The following is a 21,670-nucleotide window of genomic DNA, read 5'->3' as shown; positions in this document are numbered from 1 at the left end:
TGGTAGCGCGCGCGACGTTTTCCTCCTCGTACGAAAAACATAAAGAGCGCTTACCAAGCCCTGTAAGGGCGCGGCCTGAGTCGTGACTGGCACATGTTACGCGATATACGCCGGGGAGGGTGGCACGCAAGGAAAAATCAAGAACCAAGGGGGGAAAATTGTTTACAGATGAATAAGGCACCCTGTCGAAGTCTCTCGCTGCATCGCGATAATGATGCCGGATAAGAATGCAGCGGGAGCTGCATTGGCGCACGTCGCCGAGGTAGTTGGCCGCGTAAGGGTAACAGTATTTCAAGTATCTAGACAATAATCCGTAATGAAGCGAACGGCGGGGGCTGCGACGAATGCGAATAATTTCGCGCGGCGCTCTCGAAGAACGCCCGACGTCCATGTGCATTTCCGGCATTTACGGTCTCGAATCGGGCTCGCTCTCGAGGCGCTCGACTGAATCCCGTCATCGTTTTCCTCCACAAGCCCTCTAATTATCTGAACGACTACGATTAAGGACAGTTAACCGCAGACACGCCTGGCCTTTCCATTCCCTTCGCCCATATCTCTCTCGTCGAAGCAGCGAGAGAGAACATTGTTCCAACGTAGTGTCTCTATAAGCTTCTCCATCAAAGTCCATAATCTATTTCTCTTCCGAAATTTCAATTGGATCTTTTCAATATTCAACTTTAGGTACTCCCATAATTAAATCTTGAATTAAAGTCCGTTCGGAAGCAAATGAAAATTAAAGTTTCATTATTTCGTCGCACTTCTGAAACTTGATTTATAGATTTTGAACCATTCACAATGCAGAAACAATCGCTATTATGGTATTTTAACGGGGTAAAACATCTTTCGGCTATATGCCAAGAGATTGGTGGCAGCGCGCCGAATTCTGGACACTATAATGAGTAGTTGAATCAACGCGGCCTTGCGTTTGCGTGTTCATAGAATTTCGGATATGCTAATTATGGGATAGGTACCAAGGTTTCGTTGAGCAATATCCGATTCAGCGCGTAGAACAGAAAAGAGAAGAGGAGAGGAAGAAACAGCGGCGCGGCGAAGAGTGTAGAATCATTGTCGAAGATCGGTAAACAAGCCTGGTTTATCGGTGGTCTGATGCAACGCGGAAGTGCGTTTCATCACTCGCGTCAAATGGAGCGTACAACAACATAGATAGATTACTCGGTAACTGTCGCGTTTTTCCGAACTAAAAGCCAGATAATGATCCGGCAATACGGGCTAAGACACCCTCTAAAGTCCCTTTGTTCTCAGGAGCTGCCGGTGACTCACTCGAGTATTGACGATAAGAACGGGTGAATTTTAAATCTCCCTGCGCGATAAGCTTGCGTGAATACACGTTTTCAACCCTACATGTTTGCGCGCGCATGTATGTCTATGTGTAAGTATCGTTCGGAAAAACGATACTTTGATATGGAAGAGTCATTCTGTCAACGGATCCGATCTTCCTTTGTGTTATTTTTTTTCCAGAATGTTTTAATTTAAATTTAAAAGCATATCAAAGCGTGAATCAGCTAAGTAATATATCTTTTAAGAAATGGGGAGCAAGATAAACGTGTTGATAGCTTGTATGAAATATACGTTACGGTACAGCGAAAGAGAACACTTTGAGTTCAACGTGCTCTATAAAGAGTTCCCTCCCTTTCTTTTCTAACAGAATGTATACCTGTCAGAGAAACTTGATACTTGAGAGAATAGCGATCGATTCAAAAACTTCTATTGATAGCGTAGTATATAAACTAAAATTGAACTTTGTATTCTTAACGTGTATTAAATAGTATTTAATGGATAGAGAGTCAACAAGAATACACTACATATTTCTTCGCGTAATCGCCGTATATGCTTACAAAAAAAAACAATTTCTAACTGAAAGGAAACTCCATGAAATGTTAGAAACGTGAAACTCAGCCTCAAGCTAAAATTGTAATGCAGGCCTGAGGAAAATCGTAATCATTAGACAGTTTTTATCTCCCGCGCTTTCTGCTTCTTTTCTTGCCTCCTGCCTCTGCCCTTCGAGTAGTTTCCTTCAAAATTCCGCGCAAAGTTCTTGTTCAACGCAAAGTCTTGTATAAAGTTGTTTCTTGTTCTCGTCTCCAAAATGCATAAAGCTGCAGTTAGCTAACAGCCGTAAAATAAACTGCGAAACCAACATAAAAAAGTCACTAAGAAAAGGCGAAAGATGCTCTTCAGAATTATCTTTGAACAATGGCCACTTGAAGCTAGAAATAGTTCAATGTCGCGCGTGAATTGACACCTTAAAACGTTTATGCGATACGCTTATGCACTCGTGTAAGTGCCGACTTTAAGCGTTTCTTTTTTTTTAGACATGTGAACCTACTTACCGCGATAATATAATTGCTGAAGATAACGGATGTAAATAGACGATGGAAAATAGACGATCGAAATCAAATTAACGTGCCATTATTTATTGCCGCCATTTACCATAATCCCACGATTAGTAATTAACAAGCGGTCTTTTTTTTCTCGAGAAAAGAATAAGATTCGTACGCGTGTCTGTATGTGTGCGCGAAGCGAAACGAGGGGCTATTGGAATTAATATCAGGATAATGATTTATGTTAAATGCGCGCGTGCAACTCATTAAATCCACGCGAGCAGACGGGAACTATAACGCTAATTAAATGGAGAATTCCAGGGCGCTGTTGCTAGTACATACGTGTACACGCATGCACCGGCTGCAGTCACACGGAACAAAGAGCCTCTGTACGAAGGCTCGGGCCGGTAACGAGTCCCCGATTACGAGCGGGAGGGATGATGAAGTCACTCGGCAAAACTGGTCGCCGGCACCCAATAGCTAAACTCGGCAGCGAGCCTTGACGGAAAACGCAATAAAATTAACAGACAATTCTATTCGTGGATCACGCGAGCGCGCTTAGAAATCGCCTCGATCGTCGGGAATCCGCGCTTTACGCGATGAATAATCGACAAAAATATCGTTAAAAAATTCACATTTTCCCGTGTATATACGGCAACTCGCGATAACTGATCATTCGCGCGATAAATTATAAGTAATTGCCATCCAACAATTGCCTTATAAATTAATAGGATTATATAAGGAGAGACGGCCGAGATCGCGCGGCTGCAATCATCATCGGAGTGTAGAAAACATTATATAATAGAACATACATTATTCTATTTTTATGACATCACAAGTCATGCTTTTTATATATATGAATAAATCAGTACAGAATTGCATTTTATCAGTATACGTATATCGTGTGGTTTATATTTAAATTTATAATATAGGCATTATTACCTTTAGATAACCTCTGCATAAATCTTATTAATTATTCTTAGCTGCCTGTATGTAAATCACATTTGATCTTCAACTTAGATCTCCTCATGACGTTAATCGGTAAAATTACTTTAATAAATAATCAAGAAGTGCTATATGTGAAGGAGAAGAAAATTTCTTTATTTCGCCTATCTGGTTGCTTGGTTGTTTTCGAAAAGAAAATCAAAACACAGAATAATTTACTGTTTGTCATTAACAGATAAGAAAGATTAAGATTTAAACTGAAAATCATCAAGAGAAAGATGGGTAATTGATTGATTTTTATTCCCGATAACGCGTTCCAAGTGCTGGCGTTCTCCAAGCGACCTCTACCAAGTTAATCTTTCTTCCAACCGTCTTTGAAAATTTCATTCCAGATTCTTTATGCACGGGGAGACAGGAAACAGCTGGGACTTTCTTTAAAGCTAGCATTTTCGAACCTTTTTACAAAGTACTCTCGCATAAAGTAATATTTCATCCGAGCAGAGTTCTTTCAATAATGAAAAGTTTTGTACACGCCAATTCGCAAATAACCGCACGGACAATACTTCGAGCTTTGCAATATATAGCTTTCCTCGATAATAAACTTTTAATAATATAGCTCCTCATAAGAGTTTATATTATTAGCATTCTATATGGATATTCACTGCCAGTGAAAATCTATACGTCACATACACTATAAATTTTCAGTACTGGCAGTGAATATCGAAACGCAGCCATAGAAAATAGATATTTCTTCTCGTTTAATGACAAATGAATATCGTTAAAGTCATTTTCCATGATATCAGATCTTAAATGGATTTGCAGTATTTCCTGTCTTTTCGTTACGCACGACGAGACGAAGGGAACGTCGACTTTGCTAATGAATCATCGCTATCGCGCGAGCGCGAGATGCCAAAGAATAAAAAAGCGACGCAACATCCGGATGGAAGAAGATCGCCGGCTTTCCCTGCCGGCTTGAAAACGTTCATTCGTACGACGCGAACTAGAAAAATAATTAATACCTCGAAGCGAATTTTTATTTCATTCGCACGGCTGTTACACACCGGCGACCGCGCGCGAAGGTCCCCTCGTTAATAGCGGAAGTGTCAAGTCGATTAATCTTGTCGTCGTAACGTAGCCGCGACACTTCCTGCTCTCCGTCCGTGTCGATTTACAGCTTTCATTGTCGAACGAATTGGTTCTAACGTCGGAGGATGACCAGCCAGATGATACGCGCGAGTGAAATATAACATGCCGGTGTGTAATATCGGCCGTCCATGTTTGATAGAATAATCCATAGTTGGATAGTGAAAGTGTCATTTTACGCGAGCACGCCCAATAATAAAAAAATAAAATAACCTAAAAATGTTAATCCGGTTATTTACGAGCACACCCCAAATAACAAAAAATAAAATGACCTAAAAATGTTATATCTGCCAATTCAATATTTTCACAACATGGATACAATTTGTCAGCTATTGCAGTATTCGCGTTTTTTCCCCGGTAATTTCTTAAAAATGAAAACTACAGACATTCCATTTGCGTTGAAAAATGCAAGTAATGACAGTGATTTTTGTATTTTAATTAGCAAATTACGTCTAAAGCGATTGTCGAACTACAATTAAATTATTACGATTATTACGATTAAATTGTATTAGAATTCGTCAGGATCCGTGGTCGAGGTATATTCCCATCGTGAATAGAATTAACATTTCAGAGCAATTATTTTAAAATAATAAGGAAACGGAATCCCACCCCCTTCCCCTTCCGAAACATAATACGAAATTAATCCACGATTTTTCCACGGTAGACACCAACTTTGCCAGAGTGAAACGCTGTAATGTGAATCAAAGAGAAGCGAATGCATTTCCCGCTGTCATTTAATTAGTCATGGTTCACACTCGCGCGGATGAGGAGCAGATAAAAGCGACAAGGTTACTTGAAATCCAGTCCGACCAAGCGGACGTCAGTGAGGGTGATTAACAATAGCTAATTAGAATTCTTTCCATGTCCCTTATACTCCCCGCGCGCCGCGCATCAACGATTGCGCGTTGCACAAAAAAAAGGAGATAAGGGTGAGCTAATTCACGAGTATTTTCCTTTGTTTTCACAAAACACGACCGATAGTCGGCAGATAGACGTAAACAACAACCGGGAGTCAGAATTTGTGATCGCGGAACTCGTTAATTCCATCAAATCTACGATGCCAGTTTACATAATGCGCATTTGCATATCACCGAGACGGAACGCGTGGGCTATTTTGCCGCAGAGATTTCATGTAGATTCGACCGACTCGGAAAACATCGGATCGGCGATCAATATCGCGAGAACGTATCAGTATGATGAAATATTTGCTCCCTGTTATAAAACACATTCATGCGATACACGCGTGTACATTAAAACACTTTACCTATCTTTTAGCGTCTAGGCGAGCGATTGGATGAACGATTTGCCGCTAAAAATTGAATCGGTACAAAGATACCGAAGACGCTTATCTAATTTTTAGAGACGATCAAAGTTCAATAACCATTTCGATGATTCTACATAATTTTACAATTATAAAAGAGTAGAGGTATATTGCCAGAGTCAGAAAAATATATAAAAACGCGAAACTTAATTTATTTTTGATTTGATTTTTATCGCGTTCTGCAAAATTTCATAATAACTACAACTTCTTCAGCACGAAGAATTAAAAATAAAGATACAATCATCTCTGATATACATCTATGTGCAGCCCGCGAAATGTGCCAAGTTACTTGGGCAATGAAATATTATTTCAAGAAAATAACAATGTTATTACGTAAAATTATCAAATAAAAGCAATTTCAAGATCAGGCCGAAACGCAGGATGCTTTGAAAGCCTCGCGGAAAAAACCACTTCGAACTTGCGTTTCGAGTTACCGACGTCTAGACGTCTAGACCATTAGCAGATTGAATCGATACAAACTATCTCGACAAGGTATTATCCGATTATCCAGCCTCGATAAGCAACGATTCTCTGATAAAAAAAACGCACGGCATGTGTGTCACATTTCTGCATGACATTCGACGATTTTCTGTCCTGTTTAACGAAATTAATATCGCGAATACCGCATCGCATTTTCTTAATAGCGTTTTAACGAAATGAACACTTATAATGCTGTTACCTTAGCGGCTGTGCGCTATGTTTACGCAGACGTGTCTAAGATATTCACGCCTGGAGCACTTAGAACAAGACAAAGAAAAGTGGGGAAACGAGCGTCACTTACACCGGCGATATAATTATACATCGAACGAAGGCCGAACAGACAGATAATCGCGCCAGCATTGTACAGCAGTAATCAGCGTGTAATAATATTATACGAGCGGTTAATCGCGGAAGGGAGTCACCCACAGTCGGAACTAGCAATTAGGCCTTTGAACGTTTGTCGTTAACAGTGTTCTGTCGTCAGCAAACGAACGTTTTGCCTGACGAGAAAAAAGAATTTATCAATTACGAAATTATGTGTGCATTCAATGATATTTCTTTTAGTAACAGTAGTCAATAATGGTCTGTCATATTAATTACATATTAAAGATATTTAAAGAATGCAATAGTACAATACATTTTTACATATTTTTAATTATAAGAATGGTTCATTCAACTTAAATCTCATCCTACTTGCGTAAATTTTTAATCTATATTTTACGTCAAATATGTTAATTAAGGCGGTTAACAACGAAATTAATAATCGTTCTGAATTTTTTTTATCTTTCACTCAAATATCGGATGCACAATTAACTTCCCGCTTCGACGTGCTTCGCGTGGCGTAATAATTGTGCTTAAAAATAATAAATTGATTCGTTAGTAGATTAAATATAAAGACGAAGAAAAATTAGGAAAAATAAACATGTTTGTACATTATATTACTATCAATTTGCAAACAGAGAAGCTCTTCGAGAAAGAAAATTCTAAGACGTTTCTCTTTGCGCTGTAATAATAACAAGAATATTTATGCACCTGCCAGAGGAATCCGCGCAGGAATTCTCGGTAAACACTCGCTGACATCTGCTGCTTATTTTTCACCGCGAATTCGTGATGCTTTGCCTCTTACGTCATTGCTCATCGACAATGCTCTCCGCTTGATATATATGCACATATAATATACATGTATTTTGTACAAAACGCTCGCCATGTATTTTGTGGCGAACGTGTTCTCTCCCTCGAGGGATTTTCCATTTATTCTCGCTAACGTTCGCGTAATATCGGATGCTGTTTAAACATCGTTTACTATGTAATTACATTACATTGGATATCCTATAAAAGGTGCACCTGACGGTGTTCCTCATCGTAAAGTATGAGATTATCTTCCCTGAATGAAAATGTCAAGCCATTAAACAGTCAAGAATTTAATTCGCGCGTAGAACCACTTTAATATTAGTCACCAATAATTCCACGCTTAGTTTCCGCGGTTAAAGTGGCATAAGTTTTAACGAGACTGCGGGATTATTTCAAGATCCACGCGATAAACGATATAATTCCATAAATCACCGCTGCGATGCACGACACGCGCGAAAAGTCATCGATCGTTCACGGGGAATCGGCATCGCGCGTGCACCGCATTTGCACACCGCATGCGTATGCATTCGAGTCGGCCGTATCTCATCGCGATTGTATATATACGCTTACGTCTACTCGGCCGCAAAATTAGCCCCGCCGTTCTGCCTCTCGTCCTGGTGTTACCAGGCACATTTGAAACCACCGCGCCGTCGTTCGACTGCCTGCTCCGGGCGTGTCGTTGTCCATGATTTGCGGCTGCAGTCGAACGAATCTCCCGAGAGCGAGCCGTCATTTCGAGTGCTCGAAGGCGCTCGCGATGATCGCGGGCTGCATCGGGAATATTGAGAACCGACAGGCAACGCCTATATATCTTTGAATCAGCGATGTCTCGCGGAGTAGAAAACATCTAATGGATCGTTTTAGTGATATCGACACAGTTAACTATTAAATAATCTATAACGGTAACTATTAAATGATCTATTGCTCTGTCTATATTGCAGACAGTATTATAGAAGAAACTGAGGATCGTGTTTTACAATTCGGAAACACTTTATTACAATAGGGAAAAAAGTACTTTAATAAAACAGCTGGATTTCAAACGCTTTCGTAAATCTCTCATTCTTCAAAATAAGAAACAAAATAATAAATGCAATAAGAAAATAAGAACTCATAAATTTCATATCTATAACGCTTGTAGCTACGTTTGAAAAAGATGGAATTTTTCCAAAATATTCCCGTTTTCTCGAGTGTATGACTGTATAGAGAGATTTTTCAATGCTACACATTTTCAATTTCAAACCTTCGCATTGACACTGATGTCATTCGCAAACGATAGAGGCATGAAATTTCAAGATTGGACAAGTGTATGATAGTCGAGAAGACTTTCATATTCGATCGGCATACTTCGACAAACGGAAAATATTTGTCACTCTTTCATATATTCCGTGTATAGAACACGATCCATTGACTTCTGTTCTTTATTCTTGTTGCCGATTCTCCGATATTTCCACGTTCATGCGAGCTAGTGATATGAAAAGACATGACACAAGCCTGGAAGAATTGCAACCAATTGTTGAGAAAAAGCCAAGGAATATTTCGAGTTTCGAGATTTATGAATTAAAATAAAAGAAATAATATGCTAATTAAAAAATTTTTTTATATTATACGCAATCAAGTTTTACAAACATCCGGATTAGAGCTAACGTTTTAGGTTGAAGCAATACTTCGTAGCTGTAATAAATCACGAATGACGGTGAGGTGAATGCAAAAACGACAGTTTGCAGGCGTTACATATGGGTATTCGTTTCAGTTACTATGGAAATGAACATATACGGAATCAAGCGCGAGATCTCGCCATTGCGCTTCCCCGGAGAAATTTCATCCCGGCGGAAATTTCTCCCTGCCGCGCGAGATACTGGGGAGAGATTGCCATAAGTTCTCGACACGGCGCGGCGCGAAAGCAGGTGCCGTGTATAGTATCGGAAAAATACTTTGCGCAAATATACACCGAGCAGTTTGGAAAATCTGGCGCGCGAATGTCCCTGACGTGTCGTCGATTTAAGTTGAGTGCCCACTCGAGAATTTTACTCTCGAGTGCAACTCCCGATAATGAGAATCTCCGGTGGTGAAAAGTGAGAATCGTTTTCCAATCTATCATCGAACAGTTTCACTGCGCGCCGACACAATCCGATTTTCGCTCAAAGATAAAGGATTTTAAATTTTATCACGAAACAAATTCCCTTTCTTTTTTCGAAGCTCGAAAGAATTAATCTAACTTTTCCGACTTGAAAATTAATTTTCTTATACGCGTGAATTTATTGATCTGGTACGAATATCGCAATATCGCCGACAATCAAGGCCATCAAGCTTTCGATATTCGATCGTAATATCATAGGATGAACAGAAAGCATCTTTCCTCGTTTCAATATTCATCACGCGATGAAGTCGTTCGCACTAGTGCCACGATTCCGACTTCGACTTCGAGTCGAAGGAATTGGTCAAAGGGAATCATGAAATGTCGCTACGTGTTAGAACGAGTAAAATAGTGATGATAGAAGTGACGCAAGAAGAAATATACGATTCATATTGCAAATAGATACGTTATTGTATATTAATAAAGGCACGGACATTATTAAGTCACGTTCATATTGTGATAAGCTATTCATATTATGAACGAACAGCTGGCTTAGCAATATTGAAATTATGCAATTGATATAAAAAGAGAGAAATTAAACAAATATGTAATTAATAATTCAAATTAATAAACAAATCTAATCATTTAACAGAAGAGCGTAAACATTAAGAGACACGCTCGATATTGATGTAATCAACGCAATCAAATTTAGTCTGTTGATTTATGTATTTGGCATCTTGACTTGGAGTATATTTATGCGAACATATCGGGAGATCCTATGCCAAGAGCTGCATAAAGTCAAAGAGCGGATGATCTGTATTAGATCATCTCTAAACCAACTATAAGACAAGTGGCAGTTGTGAAGTTTCGCAGTGGCGTTTCTGAGTAATCATAACATACAGTAACAGGCGTGCTTGGTTGTTTGTTATTGCGTGCATGTATTGAAATACACACGTTATAATTGCTGCAATACTAAAAACTGAAAAAAATATAGCGTCCAATTAAATATTGATAGAGAAAAATTTCGTTCTATTTTGCGACAAAAAATTTTAACTTATTTATCTCCTTAAGTTATTATCTAATATCTTGATAACATAACCCGATCTGTTCTCTATCGTTTCGCGAGCGTTCCAATGCCGAATGACGCAATCGCTTTTTAAAATATAGTTTCAAATGAAACGGGGTTGCTGGCACTTGACCTATAAATCGCGATCCCGATCTAGGTTACCAAGTATGATGAAAGAAAATGCGGTTTGCCAAAGGTACATGTATGCAAAGTACTTTCATAGTTCGTTTGAATACGGCGTCCTTGTCGATACACTCAGCGCAAGAGTACGGTCATCGCAGTTACATCGCAGTTACATCGCAAGATTACATAAAATGAATATTTGGCTGCCATTTTAGACCTTGGCGCAGTAAAGGAGAAAAGACGAAGAAATATATAACAATGCGCGTGCACATACTTATAGAAGAAAGGAGAATACTCGAAAAGCAAGATCTTGCAAAAGAGGAAGGTTTTCTTTACATTAAGAAAGAAGGAATAAAAAACCAGCACGGCAAAAAGAATTGCAAATAGCAAATACAAATAGAAGCGGAACATGCTGAAAAGAGCGCGACATAAAAACATCAAAATGAAGTAGAAAGAAAAAAGAGGAAATGAAGCAATTTGCTGAAAAAATTCGTTCTTCTTGAACAAATAGAACCACGCAACGAGATGTATTTAAAAATATAACGAGCTAAAAATAATAATTAAAAATAAAAATAATTATATGGGAACACGAAAAATAGAAACGAATATGTTGCACAAATAAAAACGGATGAGAAGAGAGAACTCGAGAGCTTCAAGAGTCAGTGAGGGCAAAAACAAAAAGAGAAGCGGAAAAAAGAAACGAACTCAAGAGAGAGAAGGAGAGGGGCAAACTCTGAGATGTGTCGGGAAAGAGAGACGATGACGTAACATTGGAAGAGAATAAGTAGTGGCATAAGGGGAAGGGGAGAAAAGAGGAGAAGGAAAGACGAACGTACAGTAAAGCGAGGATAGAGCGAGGTCTAAAGCGAGGAGAGGGGTTCGCATGGCTGCTGGCACCAGGCAGTCTACTACGCGCTCAACTCGGTATTCCCTCGAGCAATGTCAGGCCTCTGCCAGAGAGCCCAAGATTACGACTCGGTACTTGACTCGCTCTTGCGCGAGTACTGCGTGCGTACGTGCATGTGCTCTCGAGTACGAATGTTGAAATGACGAGTGCGCGCGCGAATACCGGAAGAGTAGGTACTAGGTACTTCGCATGATTTTCGATGGGCAATTTAGCGATAGACAGACTGAGCAATTGAAGCTTAGGGCTGCAACCACCGAGATGTTTTCCCATCAAATCATTCCTTAAAACTTTATATGGATATAAACGAGTAATCGCAAAAAATTGCAAAAGCTACATTAGAAATAATTTATTAAAATTTAGAAAAATTAAGAAAAATTGGAATATAAATTGGAAAATAATTTATTAGAATTAAAAATATTGGAAATAATTTATAAAAAAATTATTCCTTGCTCTACTGATTAAAGAATTACATTAAATATGCTAAGTATAAATATAATTACATTACTTCGATAATTTGGATACTCTCAAATATAGAAAAGATTGCCGGATTCTGTATTTAGAGTTTTAATTCACCACTGTCGATTCTCCGTTCTAAAAATCGTTGAATTGTAAGCATTTCGTAGATATTTGGAGGAACAAATCGGTTCCTTCTTTGGATTGGAACGGATTAACTTCAAAAGCGAAAGGATTTAATATTGTTGCAATTTAATTTATTGTTATTAACTTAATTATTATTTGTAATATTCAATATTATGCATTTATATACATATATTACAGATTATTTAATATATACATTGATGTCATATAATTCGAATTATCATATCTAATATGCGGTTTCAAAGCTGCGAGCATCTCATCATTATTTATAAAGCGATTTTTTCTAGTTTGATGACTTGAAAAAGTTTCTTTTTTCATATGCTTAAAACCTTAACTTTATTACATCTCTAATTTATTTCGATATGGAAATAGAACAGATATTCCGTAATTTACAAAAAAGATATTATAAGCGATATGATAAAATAGAATAAACTCACACGGAACCGCGATCTAATCATAAAATTACGTCGGTAATTACGTCAGTTACGCAAAAGAGGAAAAAATGAAGAAATCACTAATTCTTTTCCACGAATTGGCGTCGACAAATTAAAATTACTTCAACGGAAAACGATATCGTTTCGCGAAACGCGTCGTTGAGTCACGACGTTGTTGCATCATCGCTGCAATTATCATTATTCTCGACAACTTATCAATATCATTATGCGCGATAGGAACAAAAACAGTCGCATTTCGCATCGTTAACTACACGATGCTATCATCTACTAGGAAAAAGAAATAAATTACTGTAAATATAAAATTACATAAAAATAAAATATTTGTTAAAGCATATATATACAGAGAGTAAGCGTAAATTCGCGTTTTTACGTCACGTGATAAAATTATTTCGTTGATTTCTAATTAAACAGGAAAATATTCTTGGACTTGTGAATCTAGACGCGCATAATGTTTCACCAAAGACTCTTAAGAATGAACATAAAAGACAAAAGAAAATTAAGAGACGAGAGAGGAAGAAAACGTTTTACTCTTCGAACGGTCGTTAGCGTGCGCGGAGGAACGCGCGCGTCGAGAGAATCGCGGAATTAAATAGAAATAGTTTCTTTCGCTCGTCCGGAACGAGAGTAGTTAACGTTTTACGCGCGACGACTTTGGCTCCCGCCACGGCTCATAAAGTCTCCCCCCCCCCGCTCCCCCTTCCCCCCGACCCCGGGGGATGCAGGTGTCGCCGGAAGCCGTTTTACGAGCCGGCAGGAAAACGTAAATCGGGATACGACCTTCGTTACGAATCCGAGGAAAACGGAATGTTGGAAGGACCATTTCGGGGATCGAACGACCATCACGTGCTTACAGTCGTTCGCTCAACTCTTATTCTCTCGGCGCGACAAAGTCGCAGGCGACAAAAGAAATCGTTAGACTTTAGGCCCTTAATTCTACCCGACCCGTTTGATTCTCTCCCTGAAGCCTTTCACAGCGTATACAGTCTCTCATTGTTATTGTTCTCTGTTGCGTGATAAGATATATTTCGCCAAGGATAATAAAATCAATCACGACAATGGAATTGGAAATTCGATTGCGTTCGATGGTAATTTCGACGTAAAATCCAAGGACGCTCTCTCCCATGACGACAAGTCCGCGACGCGTCCGATACCGTTTTCTGTTTTACGACCGCAACGTCGATCCGAACGCGCGCGCTCGCTGTTGCATCGCGGCATCGACACGGTCGGTGCATCGAGGCATCGAGAGCGAGAACACGCCGCGCGAAGCTACTAAATGCATCCAATCGCCGGGAGTGTCTTCTGGGAATCACTCGGGACGCATTTAAATGCCCGCACGCTCGCAAATAAACAGGCACGTCCATTGAATACTGATCGCTGGCCGATAGGATACCCACGCTCGAACACCCGTGATCCTCATGGCGCTGTTACACAATACGTAGGCGTCTTCGGTTTACCTTTAATTAGACGAGTTGTCTATTCGCGCGATCATAGAGTCGAGAGTCCGTGAGAATCGCCTATTAAATTGCGAAACTCTGTTGTTTTTCATACTTCCGCGAAAAAAAATGTCAGAAAAACGACGAATTAGTGCAATAGGTAATACTGCAAAAACCTAATAACTTAAAATGTTATTAGATAGTATCGGCTCGTAGGTCAAAGGGCAGATGGGGATGTGTGTGATCGATATTAATTCGCAAAATTATTTTATTCTGGCGGCTGATTTATTCGATTTCACGAACCAATACATATTGGCCGTTCATTTTTAAATTATTTATTTTGTTTTACACGATTTATTATATGCAAATGTATGCTTTTTATATAATGTATTATCACACGAGTTTCCTTTTACGAATTATGATTCACAGCAGGGAACGGAACTATCATTTCGATGAGTTCAGGCTTCAATATAAAAGACACGCGAGATGAGAGAATCTCTATGTTTATTCGTGACGATGGAAAGACTCAGGTTCATTTTCCCGTATTCATAGTAAATCGGAATTTTTCTTTTTTACTTATAACGAGCCGGCAGCCGTATGGTCATTTGCTGTCCGTGCGTCGGAAAATCAAAATTACACTCGTTTCAGACCTTGCTTTTCAATACGGGCTATTCAAGACTTGAATCCGCCACCCCGTAAATTCAATGCTTCCACGATCCAATGCTAGCCCCGCGAGTCTGTTTTTCTCCTTTTCCGTCGCGACTACATAAATGTCGGAATACACACGCTAGAATCGCCGTCCGCACATATCAAATGCGCAAGCGAACAATCTTTTTCAACGACGTCCATTTAAAATGGACTCGATATTGCCCGGCTGGGCAGCATCTTGCTGAATGCCATAATTAACGAGTACCCGGAGTGCACGGTAACGGTAAAGGATGCTGATTTAAGATCGCGGACGATCGTTAGCTGGCGTCTCTGCGAATGTACTTAATCGAAATACGGAAGTTTAGCAGCGTCGAAGAATCGCGATGCGAATGAAGACAGGCACGCCGATTCGCGATTAGTCAAACCGATATGTACGTCAGTCGAACGGAAGGCTACGACAGGAAGTGATCGATCATGCGATCTCAAGGGTAACGTTCCGAAGCGTTTAACATATAGTGTCTTGGCCAAGGACAATTACCTATGTATCAACATAATTGTGGCATAATTGATATGCTCACAACTGACATGCTCTCCTCGGCAACAAAAACGCTTGAAAGAAACAAGCTTTCTTTGCATAAAGATCACGCCACTTTTTCTCTCTGAGCGAGGTAGGCTTTTCTCTCCAAATGATAAGACGTCATTTGCATTAAGAGTTCTATATCTAAGGTATATAATAAATAGTTAGAACGTTTGACTTTGAATGACGAGAACGATTTGTACGAGAAACAAGTGTATCTAATGAATGTATGCACATAAATGTGTGCACATATACACACTTGTTACATTTAGTTGTAAAAGATATATATTTGAAAATTATATAAAATAAATAGTATCTTTAGCTATTTTCTCTTATAGACAGTCTTTTCTCTGATAATTGTGGAGCACAGATAAATGAAAGAGAGAAATTCCGTGAAAAATGCTATTAAAACATTTTGGAGCGAGAGTGTCTTGATATAAAGCGAAATTATTATGCCAAGTAAAGTGAATAAGTTCCGACATACCAGGAAAACGATACACAATCTTTTAACCGACTTCGAGAAGACGTTAATTCTCGTGGTCGGTGGTGCCGGGGAAAATAGAGAAATGCGTGTAGTTGGAAAAACACTGGCAAAGGGAAAATAAACCAGTTCTAGTTTAATTCAACCGCCGTCACGACGCCGACGCCACACATGGAGTCACGCGGTGCAGTTTGTGTATCGTGAGGGGAGGGAAAACGAGTTCACGGGAATCTCGGCTCGACAAACGGACAGAGATATGAATAGAGAGACATGTGCACGGCATTCTCTAAGAGAGATAAAAAAGTCGACGGGCAAGGGTAAGGGTGAGGGTGAGGGTAAGGGTGAGCGGGAAAAAACGTGGGAGTATAACGATCGAGAAGCGGTGTATTAAACAAAGGAATTAAAACGTACGTGACGGAAACAAAGTATCCCTTTTTTTCTGCGCGCACGGCCTTATATATTTGCGGTGGAATAAACTTATCGCGCGAAAGAATGGCTTTGTTGTTTTATCTCTTCCCGATACGGCCCGCAATGCTACCCGATAGTTCCTGTAAATTTGTATCCTTTCCGTTTTATATAAACATCCTGAGATAAATATCCCGTTTTGAAAGAGAGGGAATGATAATAATATTAATGTGTAAAATCGTCGAGCGAGAGAAAAATATAAGTAAATTTCTTTTGGAACAAATTTCAAGTTAACTCAGATTACGCAGTTATATTATAAATCCATTAATTTCTTCCGGAATTAAAGGAGAATGCTATTTTACTTCCAATTAAAAATGCTCACTAGAACTATCGACACTATACTGGGTAGGAACATCGTGTACTATTCACAAACCAATCTTGTTCAAATTTGCATTTGGGTTGTATCGTCTGCAACATTCGATTGGTACTTGTGCAACGGCAATGCAAATGAGAAACCTACTTGATAATTAACATATATCGCGAGGGACTTAACATACAGTTACGGTCACTAGGAGGAAAATCAAGTTGGCGATGTTAATGACGGTTTTCGGCGTTATCGACTGCAACAATTAATTAACGTTTAAGGCACTGAGAGAAATTTCTGGTGACGCTATCCAGAATTCAGAATCGGTTTACCAAACAGTATAGTGAATAATCGTGTAACAAGACATCTAGTTAATAATACCAAACTATCTGGTAAGCGCATTGTCTGATTAGAATTACAGCAATGTTTAGATATGTTTACTTGTTTACCAAACTGTCTAGTATAACGTACGATTCATTTGATGAGCGTTACGAATAGAAGACGGAAAAGAAAGCGTCTTAGACTCTTAGCGAGAAACAAATGACTCGCGGCATCACACGGATCATACCACACGTCTAGAGAAGATTACCAAACTGTCTAGATACCTATGGCTAAATGTCTCTGTATCGACTACTATGACGCGTTAAGGCGCCGTTATCAGAATTTTGGATGTATGAACCACATATCGCATACAAGTTCACTATGCTACGTCTCACAAAACGAGTACAGTTTTAATCACCAAAAAATTTCTCTCAGTGTGTTTTTGACAGCGATAACGGAATGACGTAAATCGAATGCTGTCATAGGCTCAATTATAGCTTCGTTTCGATAACGGCTAAATATCGCTAATGTCTCCTAATATGCGCGATTTCGCGTTAAAGCGTCAGGCATCTGCCGGCAGGAAAAGTTTACACGAGTCTTGAATGAGTTCTTAATTGCGCACTCACCACGTATTTATTCAGCTCTTTCTCTCAATCTCGAAATATCTGTGTATGCGTATAGTATCTGTATGCGTAATGTATGATGCTTCTATTCGATTATTCTCGCGAGCTGCACGCGGAACCTGAGCGCTGTGTTAGGAATATGAGGCGCACGTTTGCGTTTAATTTACATATATGTAGATTTCATTCACATATGCAATGCATTTATACATACGAGCACCCTATGCAAGAGAACCGCCGCGAGACAAATCTCGTAAAAAGGTCCGCGCAATTTCTCTCTTAACCGTTAACCCCATCCAAAGATTCAAAAGGAATACACGCCGATTGTGCGAAATGCCCTTTTTATTTTCTAGAGAAATCGGCGAAACGCGCGCACAACATTTCTATTTCCTTGTATTAAGTTGATTCCGAAATTCACGCACTTTCTATAATTTTACACGATAAGATTCGAGAACAGCTAAATTCTTTAAATTTTTAGCTAACATATAAATTTCTTTATTATTATCAATTTCATCTAGATTGAGTAAATTTTTAAATGATCTTGTCCAGATATGGGTATGAGATGTGCTTGTGAAAGGATATATTGCGGGCTAATTAGATGCCGCTCCTGAAAAAAAAAGCCACGCGCGTCCACACGTGACATTAATCGAGTTATAGCCGACCATAATTCGATAGTAAAACAAAAAAGACACGGTAACAAAGAGATGACTATTAGTACATGTCAAGAAGTGCAATCTCTTCGAAATAATTACGTCGTATGAATCATCGACATAATGACTTTCCTGTCACGCTGTCGTCCGTCGCCTTACAGAAGATGGAAATTCATAGCGAAAAAAATCGCTGTTTTGTAAATTACATTTTTATACGGCGCATTTTATGCTCGCGTTTTATTAACCTAAGAATGACCACGCTTCGAGATCACGCTGGGATATATTTTAATTTCTAACAAGTTGTCGAGTCAGTTTTTTTATTGTCTTTTTTTTCATTTGCAGAATAGAGATGTCTGTAATATACATAAATATTTGCAATAAATACGTATATAACTGGTCACACACATATCAGTATTACGAAGACCGCGGCAAACTTATGTGATTATAAACGAGAAAGTCAAGTGACATTTAAAATTCGACGATAAAAAGTTATTTGCTGGGAACAAGCGGTTATTTTTTCATATCCTCCGAAAGATCTCGCTGCTATTTATGCCAAACTGCGAAATCTCACCCTCCGTTCCTCTCTCTCGCAGCAAAATTCCGTTCCTATGTTACGGAGCGGCGTCAATAATCGCTATATCCTGGATAACGGACTGGAAGGCGGTGTGCAAGCATATCCCATTTTACGGCAGCAAATACGAGAGAGAGGATTCGCGGAGATAATGGAACGATCCGGAAGAATGAGACGGCACGAACGACCGAATCATAGCGACAGAGACCCATGGGATCTGGATTTCTCTTCGACATCGTCGCTGGAATTCGCCGTCGAGCTCTTTATTAAAGAATAAACTCTCGCACCGAGTAGGCAGAAATCGTCTGCGTAAATCTGTATGTGACGAAATAAAAATCTCCTTTCGATAACAGCCGAGCGTATTCGATCGCGGCGGAGGAATAATACGAGAGAAAAAAAAAAAAACGCCCGAACAGGGACTCGAACCCTGGACCCTCAGATTAAAAGTCTGATGCTCTACCGACTGAGCTATCCGGGCATCGACATGGGAGTTCCCTCTGGACTCTCACGCGATGCATCTATCGAAATTGTTTTCCATTCATTTAAGCAGCCCGGAAAAATAACACGTTATATAAAATTAAAAAAAATTAATTGGCAAAATAAGCTAAAAATAAATATTTAGTATGCATTTAATCGCATATATATAATAAATTAATAAAAATTATATATTTTATATTTACCTATTTGTTAAAACAAATTTTAGCCTCGCTCTGATAAATGTTATTTCTTCAAGAAATGCTAATAAATATTAAATGATAGTCTATTATGTGGCTTAGCGCATTATCGCCGCAATCCCTTGATTTATATTCATATCTCGGAGTTGGAGTAATTAACCATTTCCTAGCTGCGAGTAGAAGATAACGCTGCACGTTCAGAGAACATTTGAGAAGGTGGTATTTGAGGCACAAACACGAGCCTGCGCCACTTGTAAATTACCAGCAACAGTAGAAGTTAATCGATCTTTCAAATTACTTCGAGAAGGTCTGGCATTCAGTTTCAATTTTTCAGGTCCAAACGCATTAACATTACTACGCGCGGTTATAAATTACCGTAATTCTACAAGAGAAACGTGTTAAGCAGATGTACCTCGTATGCATAAGCGTTACACTGGATGTCACTAAAACATGGTCATTATTCACAATTCATCAAGTAAAAATTAAAGCCAAATCTAGAATTAACTGAAAGAGATAAAATCCTATCATAAATCTAGATATTAATTCGTTGTTAGAGCTTTACACGTGCAATTACTTGCAATGTAAAAAAAGGCAATGCCTTCTGACATCGCATTATCTTTAGTTTTGACAGCTGAGAACGGTGATGATAGCTGCGGATCAATTTGCGAACACAAGTCAAGGTCACTTTCGATTAAAAAAGAAAAATGGATTTATAACGCTACTTCGTTCATGAATCACTCATAAACATGCCGTCACATGTCGAAGTCCGGCGTTCAGATCCGAATATGCAACAAAGTTGTTAATTTACGCGTCATCGAATTTTATCTTTAGTGAGATAAACAATATATTCGAAATCATATTAATCGTGCCCGCGGACTTGTTTTTCTAATAGAAAAAATTTCGTAAAATATTGATCAACTATGCATGATATGTAATTTGACTACATTCTTAGAGAGATGTCGCACTATCGTTTATGTCCAACTCGTTGCAATGTTAGATCATCAAGACGCAATAATGGTTCACGGCCTTGACACGAAAAGTGATGACCGGGAGTCAAGCCATGGATTATCGCCGGTTAATTAAATACATGCAGTTTCGTCGTGTTGGCTACTTGCACGAAGACATGTTTCCCGACGCGATTGTTTCGCGACTTAATAGAATAAAAAAAAAAGAACATCGTACGAGAAGAATTCTCCTCGAATCCTATTTTATATATCCTGCGCAATGCCTTATCTGCTGCAGTCTTTCTTTCACTAGTGCGTTATAATGGGTTTACAGTTCTTAATAATTAACGTGCAATCAAATTGCCAATGATTTACGATGGAGACAAGATTTTTATGTGAACAAAAGATTGATTCGAAGTCTAAATACTCTAATAATAAAGCAGTTAAAGCGTCTGTACTTTCTTCTCCGTGACACTCGTGATAACCCGAGGTGCCATGGACATCGAGAAAATGCGGACACTAAAAGATAGATGCATATATGACTAAAAGAGTGTGACTAAAGGATCTTCCTTGTCTTCGGCACTATTTATCGATCATGCTTTTGTTCATAACATTTTATTAAAACAGTAGACATATTTCTGGTAATCTAAATAAATTAATAACAAACAGCTAATCTGGAATAATATTTGTTATTATAAGATATTTTATATCTTGTCACAATGTCAAAAATATTTATTTATCGACAATTACTATTAACCTTTTGTGATCCTATAAGTTGGACTCGACATAATGCGTTGCGATAACTTATTGCCCAACAATAAGTTCAAGTATTCCAATTGACGTAATCGGCAAACTATAATATTATTAGAATTTTCATAAATCTCTCCAAGTAACATAAATCTCTCCAAGTAATAAAAATTCTTTGATTCATGTTAGACCAATTAGATGAATTTTTGAAGATGAAATACTTAATCTTCGTTCATTTGCGAGAAATGGTTCAAATTATAAAGGGTTAAAACATTGTGAGTAAACCATAAGGGCTCTCGCGATGCAGGGTCGTTGTCCAGAACCAACAGCGCGGAGTTTCCCAACGTAATCTGGCACGGTGCCAGTGAGCCAGTGATTTCCCGATGTGTCAACTTCTCAACATTAGGAGTTACGATACGCGACAATAGATGCCCTGTTCAAAATAATTTCCCGACTCTCCTGAACAGCTGCAGCGATGACTAACGGTCGAATTGATCGGGGACGATGGACACAATGACGTTTTAGAATCTTGTTATCACAGCAAATATTATCACAAATGTACATATGCGTATATCATGCCTTGGAGCAGAAAGCATAACTTTTTCATTATCTTTTAATTTAACGATACGAAAATACTTTCTTTTATATTAC

At 38.9% G+C, this 21,670-nt stretch overlaps 1 protein-coding gene and 1 non-coding gene across 5 annotated transcripts in view; both read right to left on the bottom strand.

The window, feature by feature from the left end:
• The window catches only part of Sesn (Sestrin), a 169,176-nt gene that overhangs the window by 54,016 nt on the left and 93,490 nt on the right, over positions 1–21,670 (bottom strand). The gene's annotated exons all lie outside the window — the stretch shown is intronic.
• Trnak-uuu (transfer RNA lysine (anticodon UUU)) lies at positions 19,060–19,132 on the bottom strand. The gene has a single exon. It is a non-coding gene; the product is annotated as a tRNA-Lys (tRNA).

This window comes from Temnothorax nylanderi, unplaced genomic scaffold (assembly GCF_030848795.1).
Source record: "Temnothorax nylanderi isolate EJ_2023f unplaced genomic scaffold, tnyl_v1.0 TNYL_tig0005_pilon, whole genome shotgun sequence".
Taxonomy (NCBI): Eukaryota; Metazoa; Arthropoda; class Insecta; order Hymenoptera; family Formicidae; genus Temnothorax; species Temnothorax nylanderi.
The sequence above is the reverse complement of the archived record's forward strand: the minus strand, read 5'-3'. Positions and strand labels throughout refer to the sequence as shown.